The sequence below is a fragment of the Drosophila subpulchrella genome, unplaced genomic scaffold, assembly GCF_014743375.2.
Source record: "Drosophila subpulchrella strain 33 F10 #4 breed RU33 unplaced genomic scaffold, RU_Dsub_v1.1 Primary Assembly Seq45, whole genome shotgun sequence".
Lineage (NCBI taxonomy): Eukaryota > Metazoa > Arthropoda > Insecta > Diptera > Drosophilidae > Drosophila > Drosophila subpulchrella.
The window spans coordinates 639,745-655,103 of NW_023665660.1; the positions used below are offsets into that span (position 1 = coordinate 639,745).

At 42.4% G+C, this 15,359-nt stretch overlaps 2 long non-coding RNA genes across 4 annotated transcripts; one reads left to right on the plus strand and one right to left on the minus strand.

Moving 5' to 3' along the window:
* The first annotated feature begins 2,762 nt into the window (after window positions 1–2,762).
* On the plus strand, window positions 2,763–3,944 carry LOC119562415. 2 transcript variants are annotated; one of them, XR_005221835.1, is made up of 4 exons: window positions 2,763–3,026; window positions 3,081–3,308; window positions 3,372–3,428; window positions 3,494–3,944. It is a non-coding gene; the product is annotated as an uncharacterized LOC119562415 (long non-coding RNA). The 2 variants fall into 2 exon arrangements; XR_005221834.1 differs by having other exon boundaries at window positions 2,764–3,026; window positions 3,372–3,433.
* A 7,014-nt stretch (window positions 3,945–10,958) lies between these two features.
* Window positions 10,959–11,792, minus strand: LOC119562416. 2 transcript variants are annotated; one of them, XR_005221837.1, is made up of 3 exons: window positions 11,655–11,792; window positions 11,323–11,549; window positions 10,959–11,263 (listed from the first exon to the last, which is right to left on the minus strand). It is a non-coding gene; the product is annotated as an uncharacterized LOC119562416 (long non-coding RNA). The 2 variants fall into 2 exon arrangements; XR_005221836.1 differs by having other exon boundaries at window positions 10,959–11,266.
* Window positions 11,793–15,359: the final 3,567 nt, after the last annotated feature.

Genomic DNA, 15,359 nt, shown 5'->3' on the forward strand with positions numbered 1-15,359 from the left:
CATCCCGTGATGCAAATCTTGGTTTGGTCCAAGATGCCATCACCGATTCACTGGTAAACCTGTGACCAGGAGCAAATCATCGGCAATGTGCACCGACCCGCCTCCCGTTCTACTTCAAACTTCCCTACACGGCTGACTTCCCCGTCACCACTCCCTAGCAATTGCAATCTATGTTGCAAGACATAGGTCGTGATGGCGGGGGCGTCAGGGTCATAAATGGGCGAGACGTCGTCGCCTCGACAATTTATTTTGTTTAAATTGGGCGCCAATATGTTACGAACTGCGTTTTTCGGTGGCAGTGCCGCTAGCTCAGTCTTTTCTCAGGGCAGAGTACCCCTAATGCCACAGTTCGCAACATAAATATCGATAACTTCACGGTCTCACATTACTAAACTATCGGTCATCACTAATGACAAAAACGTAAACAAACCAACAAAACTACAAATAATGACGGAAAAATGGATTACATTTGGTGGCTATCGGTGACCTAGCCAAGCGCTCCCACCCAACCATGGGTGCCCTCGAGATGCTGCAGGGCACCACCCATTCTCTGTCGGCAGGAGCCCCCTCCTCGCGACTACGACGGTTCCATCTCCCCCACTGGGAAAGTTTACTCACACATTGTGTATATTACAAAGGTTTAATAAATATCGTAAGTACAATCGTTTATATACATGCTCCTCTTAACAGATCTATCCTTCCTCAGCCTTTAAGACCGAAACCTGGCCGCCGTCTTCAACATTTACGCGGTCAAAGCAGAGGATTTTGTTTTGCTGGAAAAGGGTACACGCGTAACGGAAACTATGCTCTACCAGTCATGTATTGGTAGAGCTCGCATGGAAACGCGGCCCTCAAAGGAACATACGCGATGCGTATGTGTATGGTCACCTAATCCTGAGGAGCTCCAAGGGAAAAGAAGGGACAGGCCGAAAAGGTACGTAACTGCACTGTAAGCTATACCATATAAAACCTTTGTGTTGGGACCCCGGTTGCCTTCATAAATAAATATTACACACTGAACTACTATACTTTAACTTCACTCACTATTTATAATTGTAAGCACGAAGAAAAAATTATAGTACCACGGTGCTAGGTGCAACTACCTGGCTGGACAGTATGGCCGCGACTAGCAAGATATCTGCTGATCATCGCCCCCCGCCATATTACATGGCCTTTCTCAGCATTGGGTCATTGGATACATGGGCCATTTGAAGTAATCCCAGAGCGAACCGGGATAATTCTTCAAATGGCCAGATCGCCCGCCAGACTCATCCCGCTGCTGCAGCTATCGCCCTATCGACCTAACCTATCGATAACGTCGCTCCCACTCGACTCCAATTGCAACATCAACCAAAGATTTCGAGGGGCGCTCTCCGGAGTTTCAGCAGAACGATGAAATAATTGGTAGCTTTGGAGATACGATGGGATCCAACACGGCACTGATACCATCCTGCAGTTCGATCGGCGCCTAACGCGGGGCCCAAGCATTACGGGAAGTATTGCAGATGTGATCGTGATGCTCGTATACTTTGTTTTGTCCTTCTTTCAGGTCACAACCGGATGTCTTTGGCATGATATACTCCCAGACTGCGGCCTTGGAGGTCCTCCAGCAAGTATGCATTGCTGCCGACGGATTTGACCACCCTGGCTTTAAGGAACTTGCGAGCAAACTTGGCGTTGAAAGATTTGCTGAAATCACTAAGCACGAAGATGCGGCGGAAGACTTCTTGTCCTGGCTTGGCGAGCAGCGTACGGGCTCGCTTATCGTAGCGCTGCCGGCTCGTCTGGTATGCACCCTCCAGTTGCTTCTGCACCTTGGCGTGGATAACCCGAAGCTTGTCCTTGGTCTGCATTCCGGCCATTTCATGGTCGACCAGAGACCTGAGTCGTCTGGCTAGTTTGTAGCTGGAACCGTTGAGGAACATGTGATGGCCGAATACAGTGATTGCTAGGGACTACTCTTGACTTGGGGAGATGGAACTGACCCTCGCCGGTGGGCTTCCGACCTAACTTTCTTGCGCTTTCTCGAAACTCCTATTTTCCCGTCACCGCCTAGCCGTTCGTCAACTGGACTAGCTATCACCCGTGGTGATAGCCGCCAGTTAAGGACATCGGCTGGTTTGGCTCCTGTTGGCTTTTCTTTCCCGCCCTCTTTTTCTATTTTAAATCGAGGTAACCGTGCAGCGCGTAGGGTCACTACGGGTCACGATTACGCAATGAAGTTTACAACCGACATAAAATTAGAAATCCAGGACGGGGAGAAAAACCCAGGAACCCAACATCCTAACAAAAAAAACATTTCAAATAAATAAATAACAAAATACAAGCTCTAAAACTACTCAATCACAGAAATTATCACAGATTTTCTTCAGTGCATCCCGTGATGCAAATCTTGGTTTGGTCCAAGATGCCATCACCGATTCACTGGTAAACCTGTGACCAGGAGCAAATCATCGGCAATGTGCACCGACCCGCCTCCCGTTCTACTTCAAACTTCCCTACACGGCTGACTTCCCCGTCACCACTCCCTAGCAATTGCAATCTATGTTGCAAGACATAGGTCGTGATGGCGGGGGCGTCAGGGTCATAAATGGGCGAGACGTCGTCGCCTCGACAATTTATTTTGTTTAAATTGGGCGCCAATATGTTACGAACTGCGTTTTTCGGTGGCAGTGCCGCTAGCTCAGTCTTTTCTCAGGGCAGAGTACCCCTAATGCCACAGTTCGCAACATAAATATCGATAACTTCACGGTCTCACATTACTAAACTATCGGTCATCACTAATGACAAAAACGTAAACAAACCAACAAAACTACAAATAATGACGGAAAAATGGATTACATTTGGTGGCTATCGGTGACCTAGCCAAGCGCTCCCACCCAACCATGGGTGCCCTCGAGATGCTGCAGGGCACCACCCATTCTCTGTCGGCAGGAGCCCCCTCCTCGCGACTACGACGGTTCCATCTCCCCCACTGGGAAAGTTTACTCACACATTGTGTATATTACAAAGGTTTAATAAATATCGTAAGTACAATCGTTTATATACATGCTCCTCTTAACAGATCTATCCTTCCTCAGCCTTTAAGACCGAAACCTGGCCGCCGTCTTCAACATTTACGCGGTCAAAGCAGAGGATTTTGTTTTGCTGGAAAAGGGTACACGCGTAACGGAAACTATGCTCTACCAGTCATGTATTGGTAGAGCTCGCATGGAAACGCGGCCCTCAAAGGAACATACGCGATGCGTATGTGTATGGTCACCTAATCCTGAGGAGCTCCAAGGGAAAAGAAGGGACAGGCCGAAAAGGTACGTAACTGCACTGTAAGCTATACCATATAAAACTAATGCTCGCGACCTTTTTAATTTTAGGCAAACAACGAGGACAAATAAGGCTCTCGGGACTAACTCCGGATAAATTCACAAACAGTTAAGTAAATATCAATATATATATAATAAAGGTACACATTTATTTAAATTTTCCTGAATTTCAGCCACTATTGGGCCGGGCCTGGAGGCAATGATAGCCCGGGCGGAAGACCTTTCGCCGGAGGCCAGCAGTGATCCGGATCTCCACACAGGACAAAGGCGCTCTCCGGTGAGTTATGCAATGGCAGTCCGAGATTCGGCTGCCAGACAAAATGGCGATCCTTCTCAGCGCCGCAATGCGACCGCTGGAAGTTCCCGAGAGGAGGATGACGCGGTATGCCGGAACGGACTCACCGGGAAATGTTGACGTCGTCGTCGACTGTGAAGGCTCCTCTTGCTGGTCGCTGATACGGGTCGAACGGACACCGTTTGCTGGGCATCCAAGTCGGACTCGCAGGTATGGCGAAGTATGCGATGTCGGTAAAACTCCAAATAAATCTTCCGGGGCCCTTTGTATTGGGACCCCGGTTGCCTTCATAAATAATAAATATTACACACTGAACTACTATACTTTAACTTCACTCACTATTTATAATTGTAAGCACGAAGAAAAAATTGTAGTACCACGGTGCTAGGTGCAACTACCTGGCTGGACAGTATGGCCGCGACTATCACGATATCTGCTGATCATCGCCCCCCGCCATATTACATGGCCTCTCTCAGCATTGGGTCATTGGATACATGGGCCATTTGAAGTAATCCCAGAGCGAACCGGGATTAATCTTCAAATGGCCAGATCGCCCGCCAGACTCATCCCGCTGCTGCAGCTATCGCCCTATCGACCTAACCTATCGATAACGTCGCTCCCACTCGACTCCAATTGCAACAAACTGGAAGATGCATTTAACAGTGCGTTTGTTCCGCCAAACGCTAATGATGGACTTGAATTTGATGAGTATGGCGATGATAATAGTGGTGCAATATTGTTTGGAAATATCTTTAGTAATAACAACTAACAACTTTGATACACGTACAAAGTTACTATTTACTATGTATGAATAAATACATACCCTTCAGTTCTGCAGTAGGGACGCGGTGACATGGCTCAAGGCAAAAAGCTTTTTTTGTTTTTTTTTGTGCCTAAAACGCTGTGCCGCTGTTGACATCAGCGGAGCAGTCGGCGCAGCGTAGAAGACTGCCCACGAAAACGATCGTGCAACAAAGAGAGGCAGATATTCGGATATTTCCCTCTCTTTCTTGTCTTATAATCTGCCTGCACTCCGCGCTCGCAGAGACAAATTTCGGCTGGTCCGTTATTTTTTTTGCGCCTCTCCGTTATGTTCGGCTAGCGACTAATATTTCGGCGGAAAAATTTTCTTGGAGCAGCGACATGTGAATGCCCTAGGAGCATTTTTGTATATCGAAAAAAAAACTAATAGTGTTTTATAAAGGTAAATTATTTGATTATAGTAAAATTAAGTAAATTGAATTTACTTATAATGTTATGTTTACTTATTATACATTTTTATTACAATATATTTTTTTAGTGTAATTATAGAAAATTAGTCCGTTAAAATTGATTTCAATATTTAAAACATTAGTAGTATTAGTATTAACATTTTTAAAAAATTCTTATTGTATTTTTTACTTAAGAAGTACAAATTATATAGTCGGATATATTTCGCCTTAGAAAGGGTATAAGTGCAGTGGCACGCGCCAACAGCGAAGAGAAAACAAAAGAAATCAAGTAAAGGGGTAAGAAGACTTGGTGCATTCTGTTTGAGTGATTGAAAGGGAAGCATCCATGTCAATTGTGCGCAGCAGTATTACTTTAGTCGTCTCTTTAAGTTAATATAATAAAGTCAGGTAAGTGCTACGTTAAGTTTAAGATGTTGTGCTCTTAGTTTAAAGTACGTATATTTTGAAGGTATTCAATGGGTTCCGTTAGCCGAAAGTGGATGACGAAATGTTTTGTGCCAATAAAAATCCTGCAAAGGGTTAAACACAGCTATAAAAGGTAAATATACAAATAAACAAATAAAACGCATTTTTTAAATATATGTTTTTTCAGGAGCGTTGGCCAAGGATTCAGACGACCCGGACAAAGGTTTAAGAACGGCGATGACTAACGTTTAAAATAAGCTTACGAAGCAAAAAAACGGAAACAATAATTGTACAATTTTTGAAAATGTAAATAATACCATATAATTAAAATGAATTAAAATGAAATTAAATATGTATGTATTTTAAATTCTATATTTTTTTAATTAAAAACTCAAGGAAAAATTCTGATTTTCACAAGTGATTCACTTGGGACGTGTCCCTTGCAAGTGATTTCACAAGTGAAAACTCAAGGAAAAATTCTGATTTTCCCAAGTGATTCACTTGGGACGAGTCACCGGCACGTGACAGGCCATACGAAAAATAAGTATAAGGAACAAGTGAAATTCCGTAGGACTTCGAAAAATTTTCATTTGAATTTTCACTTGTGAAAATGCGGACATCCCATACAATTTTCTATATGGAGCGTCACTTGTTCTTCACTTGTGCACGAGGACATGTCCCAGGTGATTCCCAAGGTGATTCACAAGTGAAACTTTTTTTTTGGAACTGAAGGGTATGTACAAATACATAGCAAAGTATGTAAGCTTTACACACATATTTACATATGTAAATTGTAAAGCATTTTTTATTTCGATAAAGCATACACTACATAATGCATTAATGTACTTGTATGAGAAATTTCCCTGAAATTTCGCAATTCAACGAACAAGTTTATCAACGTTCCACCAACAAGCAGATTATGTATGTCACACAGGATTAATACAAACTTCCTTATACCTAAACCCGTTACTCGAAAAGTAAAAGGGTATATTGTAATCGGGGAAAAGTATGTAACAGGTAGACGACCCCATTAAACATACATATTCTTGATCAGCATCACTAGCAAAGTCGATCTGCCCGTGTGAACGCTGTGCTCCCGGAAACTATAAGAGCAATAGGGTTGAGATTTCAGATTTATGTTCCTAATTTTCGTTCGCAGCGCAAGTTTGTTACGCGACCATGCCACGCCCACTCTAATGCTCTGATGCTTACAAACCGCCCAAAACTGTAGATCCTACAGTTTTAGTGCTGAAAAAAGATTCTACTGAAATGTATAGTTCTTGCGAATAGCTATCGATCGACCTACAAACATCGTAATTTTGAAAGCTGATATCTCGGAAACTATAACAGATAGTGAATTAGGATTTTAGATTTAAACTCCTTAGCTTTGTACGCAGCGAACGTTTGTTAAGCAAACATGCCACGCCCACTCTGACGCCCACAAACCGCCCAAAACTGTTCCACCCCAAATTTTCATGCAAGACAAAATGTTAACTGAAATGTATTAAGCCTAGTATTCACATCGACGAAAACCGCGAGCTAATCATAGGAGTGAGCGAGAGGCAAACGCTTTTCGTCGGGTCTGTTTTTCACCTCGGTACTCAGATGAGCTAAGGTAATACCGAAAAAATACCAGATTTAGCGAGTGAGTTTCGATGAACGGCATAAGCCGCGGCCCAAAGAATAAGAATAAGAAATTTAATTTTTGGAGGTGTTCGTGCAAAAGAGTAAGGAAAGCCTCAAAAACGCCTACAGGAGGTCAGTGCAGATGAAAAAGGAAGCCTAATCCGAGCTGTTGCCCATTATTGTGGGATTTCACGGACAGAAAGCAATACCACGACAGGGCAAATCCGCAGAATAGTTGAAGTGCTGGAGGAGATCCACTAGAGAATCCCAGTGGGAAGTAACATGCCGAGTGGGACCTTGCCCGATCTTCGACGAGCTCTCCACTGAGGAACCACTAGACTCTACCTCCACCAGCTACTTGGCAGCTAAAGCGGAGATGGAGGACGCGCTGGCTTCTAAGGGGAGGAGGAAATAAGGTCTCCCGCTAAGGGACAGCTGAAGGAGCCATCACCAGCCATTACCAGGATGCTGGGCGACTTTATGCAGCATCAGGCGGAACAACCCCGTTCTCAATCCGGCTCCCACTTACTCAAGGTCCAATATGCCTATTGGGACTCGGAGCTGGACTGCAGATGGCGCGGGAAAGATGGCGAAGCATCCGTGAAATGAGAAAAAAAGCTGTATACTACTAATTTAAATAAATAAAACATTTCTTGAACATTCCATTTATTATACCCGTTACTCGTAGAGTAAAAGGTTATACTAGATTTGTCGGAAAGTATGTAACAGACAGAAGGAAGTGTTTCCGACCCAATAAAGTATATATATTCCTGATCAGGATCACTAGCCGAGTCGATCTAGCCATGTCCGTCTGTCCGTATGAACGCTGAGATCTCGGAAACTATAAAAGTGGGATTAAGCATGCAGATTCCTTGCGCTACACAAGTTTGCTTCAGCAGGGTGCCACGCCCACTCTAGCGTCCAGAAGCCGCCCAAAACAGTGGCTCATACAGTTTTGATGCTAGAATAAAAATTTTAACTGAAATGTATTGTTTTCATCAATACCTATCGATTGACCCAAAACAAGTTTGCCACGCCCACTTTAGCGCCAACAAACCGCCCAAACACTTGAAAAAATCGTTAATATGAACGCGGATATCTGGGAAACTATCAAAGATAGAGAATTGGGATCTCAGATTTATATTCCGTAGCCTTGTACGCAGCGCAAGTTTATTATGCGAATATGACACGCCCACTCTAACGCCCACAAACCGCCCAAACCTGTGGCGCCCACAATTTTCAAGCTAGAATCAAAATTTTAACTGAAATGTATTAGTCTTGTCAATACTTATCGATTGATCTTAAAAAAGGATTGACCCGCCCACAAACCGATCAAACCGGTGGCGCCCAAAATTTTCATTGTAGAGAAACAATTTTAACTGAAATGTATTGGTCTCGTCAATACCTATCGATTGATCCACTTTCCCACGCCCACTCTAACGCCCATAACGCATAAATCTGGCTACCGCCCACATAACCATATATTGAGATCACGGGTAGGTGGCGCATTACAATCTCGCTTTGCTGCTTGCATATCTTCATTTCTTTTTGGTCCCGACTTACTTGTCTCCATCTCCCTTTAGCTGACTAACGGGTATCTGATAGTCGAGGCACTCGACTATAGCATTCTGCCTCTTTCTTTTCGCTTCAGTTTTCTGTCTTCTATAATTGTTGGGCGACACCCTGTTATGTCTCGACTTGTTTTTGTATATTGGATCCAACCATCGGGCTCCGGTTTGCTATCGGATCTCTCAAGGATAAGCGTAATCGCGATAGTTGAATTTGTCGGCAAACAGTAATTATTTTATTTATTTCATACTTGATGTTGGTTCATAATAGCAAGGACTGCACACCTGCTGTCGATGGCCGCGGAACACACCCCCCATCGTCTTGCAACTCCCCTGATACTGCAGACTGCCTGTTATTCGTCACCCTACCCCATTATAGTACTCTCTCCACTTATATTAATATAGTATTACTACTCGGTTACGGTAAGGTAAACGGTTCTTGCCTAACTCTTTGCACAAATGTTATTTTCGAGCTCTGCTAATAAGGGTCCAATCGGTTCTAACTTGTAGAAATTCTCGTGGCGTCACTATTGGCCCACAATAGTCCCTATTCAATTTTTATAAGGCCTGCCTAAACAATAATCACATCCTTAATCAACTTGCTAATATAAATGAAGAACTTATTTGGCGCTTAAAACATCCCAGGTGCCAGCGTTGTAATTGCATTTAGTTTTATGTTGCTTTTCATTTCTTTTGTAATCGGCTTATGCCGATAAGCCGTTCACTTCAGCGATTCTCTATGTGAACATTTGTGCGTTAAGCCTAGTACTCACATCGACGGAAACCGCGAGCTAGCCATAGGAGTGAGCGAGAGGCAAACAGGCGGCTAAAGCTTTTCGTCGGGTCTGTTTTTCAGCGCGGTACTCAGATAAGCTAAGTAAATACCAGAAAAAATACCAGATTTCGGGAGTGAATTTTCGATGAACGCCGTTAGCCGCGGCCCAAAGAATAAGAAATTTAATCTTTGGCGGTGTTCGTGCAGAGGGGGTGGGGAATTTATAAATAAAAAATGGATGAAAAACACCCAAAACGACTAAAGGAGGTCAGTGCAGATGAAAAAAGACGCCTAATCCAAGCTGTTGCCCATTATTGTGGGACTTGAACGACAGGAAACAAAACCACAACGGGGTAAATCCGCAGAATAGTTGAAGGAACATGGGACATCGCTCGATCTCCGACGAGCTCTCCATTGAGGACTCCTCCCTCACCAGCTACTTGGCAGCTGGTGATGGAGCGAAGGTAGAGGATGCGCCGGCTTCTATAGGGAGGAGGAAATAAGGTCGCCCGCGAAGGGACAGCTGGAGAAGCCATCACCAGCCATTATTGGCCAGCTCGGAGCTGGACTACAGATGGCGCGGGAAAGATGGCGAAGCATCCGAGGGACGAGAAGGAAGCCTTAAACTTCTAGTTTACATAAATAAAAACATTCGATGAAAATTGTATTTATTATACCCGTTACTCGTAGAGTAAAAGGGTATACTAGATTCGTCGGAAAGTATGTAACAGGCAGAAGGAAGCGTTTCCGACCCCATAAAGTATATATATTCTTGATCAGGATCACTAGCCGAGTCGATCTAGCCATGTCCGTCTGTCCGTCTGTCCGTCTGTCCGGATGAACGCTGAGATCTTGGAAACTATGAGAGCTAGGCTATTGAGATTTAGCGAGCCGATTCCTGAGCTTCTTACGCAGCGCAAGTTTGTTTCAGTAGAGTGCCACGCCCACTCTAACGCCCACAAACCGCCCAAAACTGTGGCTTCTACAGTTTTGATGCTAGAGTAAAAATTTAAACTGAAATGTATTGTTCTCATCAATACCTATCGATTGGCCCAAAAAAAAGTTTGCCACGCCCACTTTAACGCCCACAAACCGCCCACAAACTTCAAAAAATCGTAAATATGAACGCGGATATCTCGGAAACTATCAAAGATAGAGTATTGGGATTTCAGATTTAGATTCCGTAGCCTTGTACGCAGCGCAAGTTTGTTATGCGAATATGCCACGCCCACTCTAACGCCCACAAGCCGCCCAAGCCTGTGGCGCCCACAATTTTTATGCTAGATTAAAAATTTTAACTGAAATGTATTGGTCTCGTCAATGCCTATCGATTGATCCAAAAAAAATTTGCCACGCCTACCCTAACGCCCACAATGCTTAAATCTGTCTTCCGCCGGTAGGTGGCGCATTTAAATCTCGCTTTGCTGCTTGCATATTTCCATTTCCCTTTGGTCCCTTTAGCTGAGTAACGGGTATCTGATAGTCGAGGTACTCGACTATAGCGTTCTTCCTTGTTTTAATTTTAATTTCTTTGTGCAGCAGCAGATTTTTTTTTTTAAATTGAAATTGAAATTCCAATTGATTTGTTTTCCGTTTGACAACAAGCCCAGCTGCCTGACAGTAAGACCATGCTACATGCATGGCGGGTGAACTTTGAAAACTTCGGTCACACTACAAAGAATAAAAGGAATGTTCAACGAATGTTTTTATTTATGTAAATTAGTAGTTTAAAGCTTCCTTAATGTCCCACGAATGCTTCGCCATCTATCCCGCGCCACCGCAGTCCTGCTCCCAATGGGCGTATTGTACCTTGAGGGAATGGGAGCCGGATCGGGAACGGGGTTGATCCGCTGATACTGCAGGAAGACGCCCAGCATCCTGGCTATGGCTTCTCCAACTATTCTTTAGTGGGCGCCCTATTTTCCTCCTTCCTACAGAATCCAGCGGGACCTCAAGCTCCGCTTAAGCTGGCCAAGTAGCTGATGGTGGTGGAGTCCGGAGTCCTAATGAAGAGGTTGTCGGATATCGTATTACTGGTGGTTCTGCTAAAAAGATACTTATATTAGTACAACGTAACCAAATTCTTTTGGCCAGGTCTTACTTTATTTACGAGGACACGCCCGGGAGGATGTCCATGTGGAGATCGAAGTCCACTCGGCATCCTCCAGCAGTTCAATTTGCCCCTGTTATGGTATTGCTTCCTGCCGGTCAAGTCCCACAATAATGGGCAACAGCTTGGATTAGGCGTCCTTTTTCATCTGCACTGACCTCCTTTAACCGTTTTTGGGGTTTTTCTTCCATTAAAAATTTTTAAATTCCCCACCGCTTCTGCACGAACACCGCCAAAATTTTTAACAAAAAACATTAGAAATGTTTTTTGGTTAATACATTTTATTTCCGTTTTAAATTTAGAATTTTATTTTGTTTTCTTACCTTATTTTTAACTACGACAACTGAAATGCTCCTTCCAACATTTCTATTTTACTTTTACTTTTCATTTAGACTTTATTATTTTAGTTTCTTGTTCTTAAAATTTGTAATGCCGTTCTCGTGTTTTGGTCGTACTATCACTAAAACATCGAGTGACATCGATATCAATATCGACACGCCGATATACAACAAGCTTTTGTGCAATATATCGGGCAAAATGACGCAAGTGTGCATCAACGGTTTTTTACTTTCAAACCTTGTGAAAATGTAAAATTATTTAGCGTTTTTAACGAAAACTATTAGTTTTACAGAAAAAATGTAAAACGTAAATACCTCATTTCTTTAATAGCTTTCATTCCTCCTTAGCAAACTTTTTGATTAAGTTAATACATTCGAAGATGTTTACGAAAAACAGTTTTTACCGTTATTTTCCATGATCCCGTTATTTGCGCCAACTTTGACTATTTTTGCCGTAATCAGGACCCCAAATAACGTGGATATTGAAAGTTTTAACAAATCTGGCGTTAGAGCTAAACGGAAGTTCACCCAAAAAAATTAAAGGATTTTCTAATTTTCTCATTAAATGACTGCCTTTTTATTCGCCCAACATATCTTTTCTTCCCTTTTCCTTTTATTAAAGTTTTTGTTTTTCTCTGACGAATGTTTTATTTATTGTTTTTATTCCTTTTTATTCCTAATCCATTTTTGTTTATTTTCTTTGGAAGTAGCTTATCATCATCTTTGGCCAGACGGCATGTCCGTTACATCCAGCAACATTTTCCACAAGGACCGTGACCGCCTAATGTTGTAAGCTATCGATCCTCATCTCCTATCTGCCCTTTTCTGACTTTTTGCTGTCTTTACAGGATTTTGTGAACTTCTTCTCAGCGATAATATTTCGTGGCTGCTTCTCTCGATTCTCGGTGAAGCATATTCAAATTGCTTTGGGTAGAGTTGACCACCACTCATTGTCGAGGACCTGGCGAAGATTTTAGATGTTCTTCTGTTTGTATACCCGTTACTCGTAGAGTATGTAGCAGGTAGACGGAAGCCTCTTCGACCCCATAAAGTATATATATACTTGAGCAGGTCAGCCTGTATGAACGCTGAGATCTCGGAAACTATTGCAGCAAGTTTGTTTCAGCGGGGTGCCAAGCATACTTTAACGCCCACAAACGACTACTGAAACCCGTCTAGCGCCCACATTTGTAGTATTTAATTTAAAATTTAAATGCGAGTTTGTTTCTATCAATACCTAACAACATGCCAACGAAGTTTAAGATCGGACCAGTCATTAAAAAGTTATAACCAAATAATATTCAATATTATGCAATTCAATCGAGATTGCACACAACATGCAGCAAAAAAGCTGTTTTTACTAATACGCCACCAAGTCGCTAGAGGCGCTATGGGCTAGTTGGCGCTGTAGGCTAAGTGGCCAAAAAAAAGATCGGTGGCGCTATAGGCTCGGTGTGTTGTTGAAAAAAGCAGAGGTACTTTTGGGCGTATATTTATCCCTCTCACACTCCCTTAAGCTGAGTAACGCGTATCTAATAGTGGAGGTAATCGACTATTGCGTTTTCTGTTGTTTTTTCTTTAAAATCCCATAGATTTTTATTTCTGATAGCAATTATGTTCTTTTAAGTAATAAAGTCTAAGATAGAACTTCTGTTGTTTTTTTTTTGGTTGAAGCACCAAATTGACCGCAAAACGCTGGAAAAATCAAGCAATCCCATTTTTCCAGCAGGTTTAAAGCCTAGTAAGATCGGCTAAGAGCTTCACTAGTAAAAATATCTTATTTTTTGTAGTGTGACCAAAGTTTCTAAAGTTCACCCGCAATGCATGTGGCATGTTCTTACTGTCAAGTAATAGGTTTGATGATAAACGGAAAACAAATCAAATGGAGCAATTAAAAAAAAGAGTGCTGGTGCACAAAGAAATTTAAAAAAGATACAGATACCCGTTACTCAGCTTAAGGGACCAAAGAGAAAGCGAGATTGAAATGCGACACATACCCGCTATCTCAAAATATGGTTATGTGGGCGGCAGACAGATTTAAGCGATGCGGGCGTTAGAGTTGGCGTAGCATACTTTTTTTTGGGTCAATCGACAGGTATTGACGAGACAAATACATTTAATTCAAGATTTGTATACCAGTTACTAGTAGAGTAAAAGGGTGTAACAGGTAGAAGGAAGCGTTTCCGACCCTATAAAGTTTATATATTCTTGATCAGGATCACTAGCCGAGTCTATCTAGCAATGTCCGTCTGTCCGTATGAACGCACCCATGTCTTTTTTCAGTGTTCTTATATTCATTACAACTTGATTAGAATTGTTCGAAAATTTTCTTTGTTAAATTAAACGCCTATTTAAAAACACCATTTAAATAGTACAGGTGATATTTTGTTAGTATCAGGTCACACTTAACGGCTTGGCTATTTCCATATGCCAGAGAGCGGGACAGAAAGATGTGGAGGCCATGACGTCCTAAGGGACAATGGGGAATATAAACAAATTGGGGAACTTTGTTAAGAAGGCTTTATTCCTAAAAAAAAAATTGTGTGCAGTTACTTGAGGGTACGCCTTAAAACTATAAACGGCACATTTTAAAACCACTTTGGCAAAATGTATAACAGAGAAATAGCCAAAGAAACAAGAAAGGAAGCTGTTCGTACCCAAAGGTGCTCAGCATGACCAGCACCCAACAAATCAAGCAGTAGCCAAGATGGGAACAGTACCAGGCGTCAAGTAGCACCCACTGCAGATGAGAATTGCATTGCACAATTGCATCAGCGGCACACTGACTCGCCAATGCAGTTTGCGCAATTTGTAGTGCCAGCCGAGCCAACTACGCGATCTAAATTAATGGTTTTGTGGGCGGTAGACAGATTTAAGCGTTACGGGCGCTAGAATGGGCCTGGCAAACTTTTTTTTGAGTCAATCGGTACCCTTCAGTTCTGCAGTAGGGACGCGGTGACATGGCTCAAGGCAAAAAGCTTTTTTGTTTTTTTTTGTGCCTAAAACGCTGTGCCCCTGTTGACGTCAGCAGAGCAGTCGGCGCAGCGTAGAAGACTGCCTACGAAAACGATCGTGCAACAAAGAGAGGCAGATATTCGGAGATTTCCCTCTCTTTCTTGTCTCATAATCTGCCTGCACTCCGCGCTCGCAGAGACTAATTTCGGCCGGTCCGTTATTTTTTTTGCGCTTCTCCGTTATGTTCGGCTAGCGACTAATATTTCGGCGGAAAAATTTTCGTGGAGCAGCGACATGTGAATGCCCTAATATTTTAGGAGCATTATTGTGTATCGAAAATATACAACTTATATTGTTTTATAAAAGTAAATTATTTGATTATAGTAAAATTAAGTAATTTGGATTTACTTATAATGTTATGTTTACTTATTATACTTTTGTATTACAATATAATTTTATAGTTTAGTTATAGAAATGTAGTCCTTTAAAATTGATTTAAATATCTAAAACATTTTAGAATTAACATTTAAAAAAAAATTCATATTGTGTTTCTTACTCAAGAAGTAAAAATTACGCAGTCGGATATTTTTCGCTTTAGAAAGGGTATAGGTGCAGTGGCACGCGCCAACAGCGAAGAGAAAACAAAAGAAATCAAGTAAAGGGGTGAGAAGAAGACTTGGTGCATTCTGTTTGAGTGATTGAAAGGGAAACATCCATTTTAATTGTGCGCAGCAG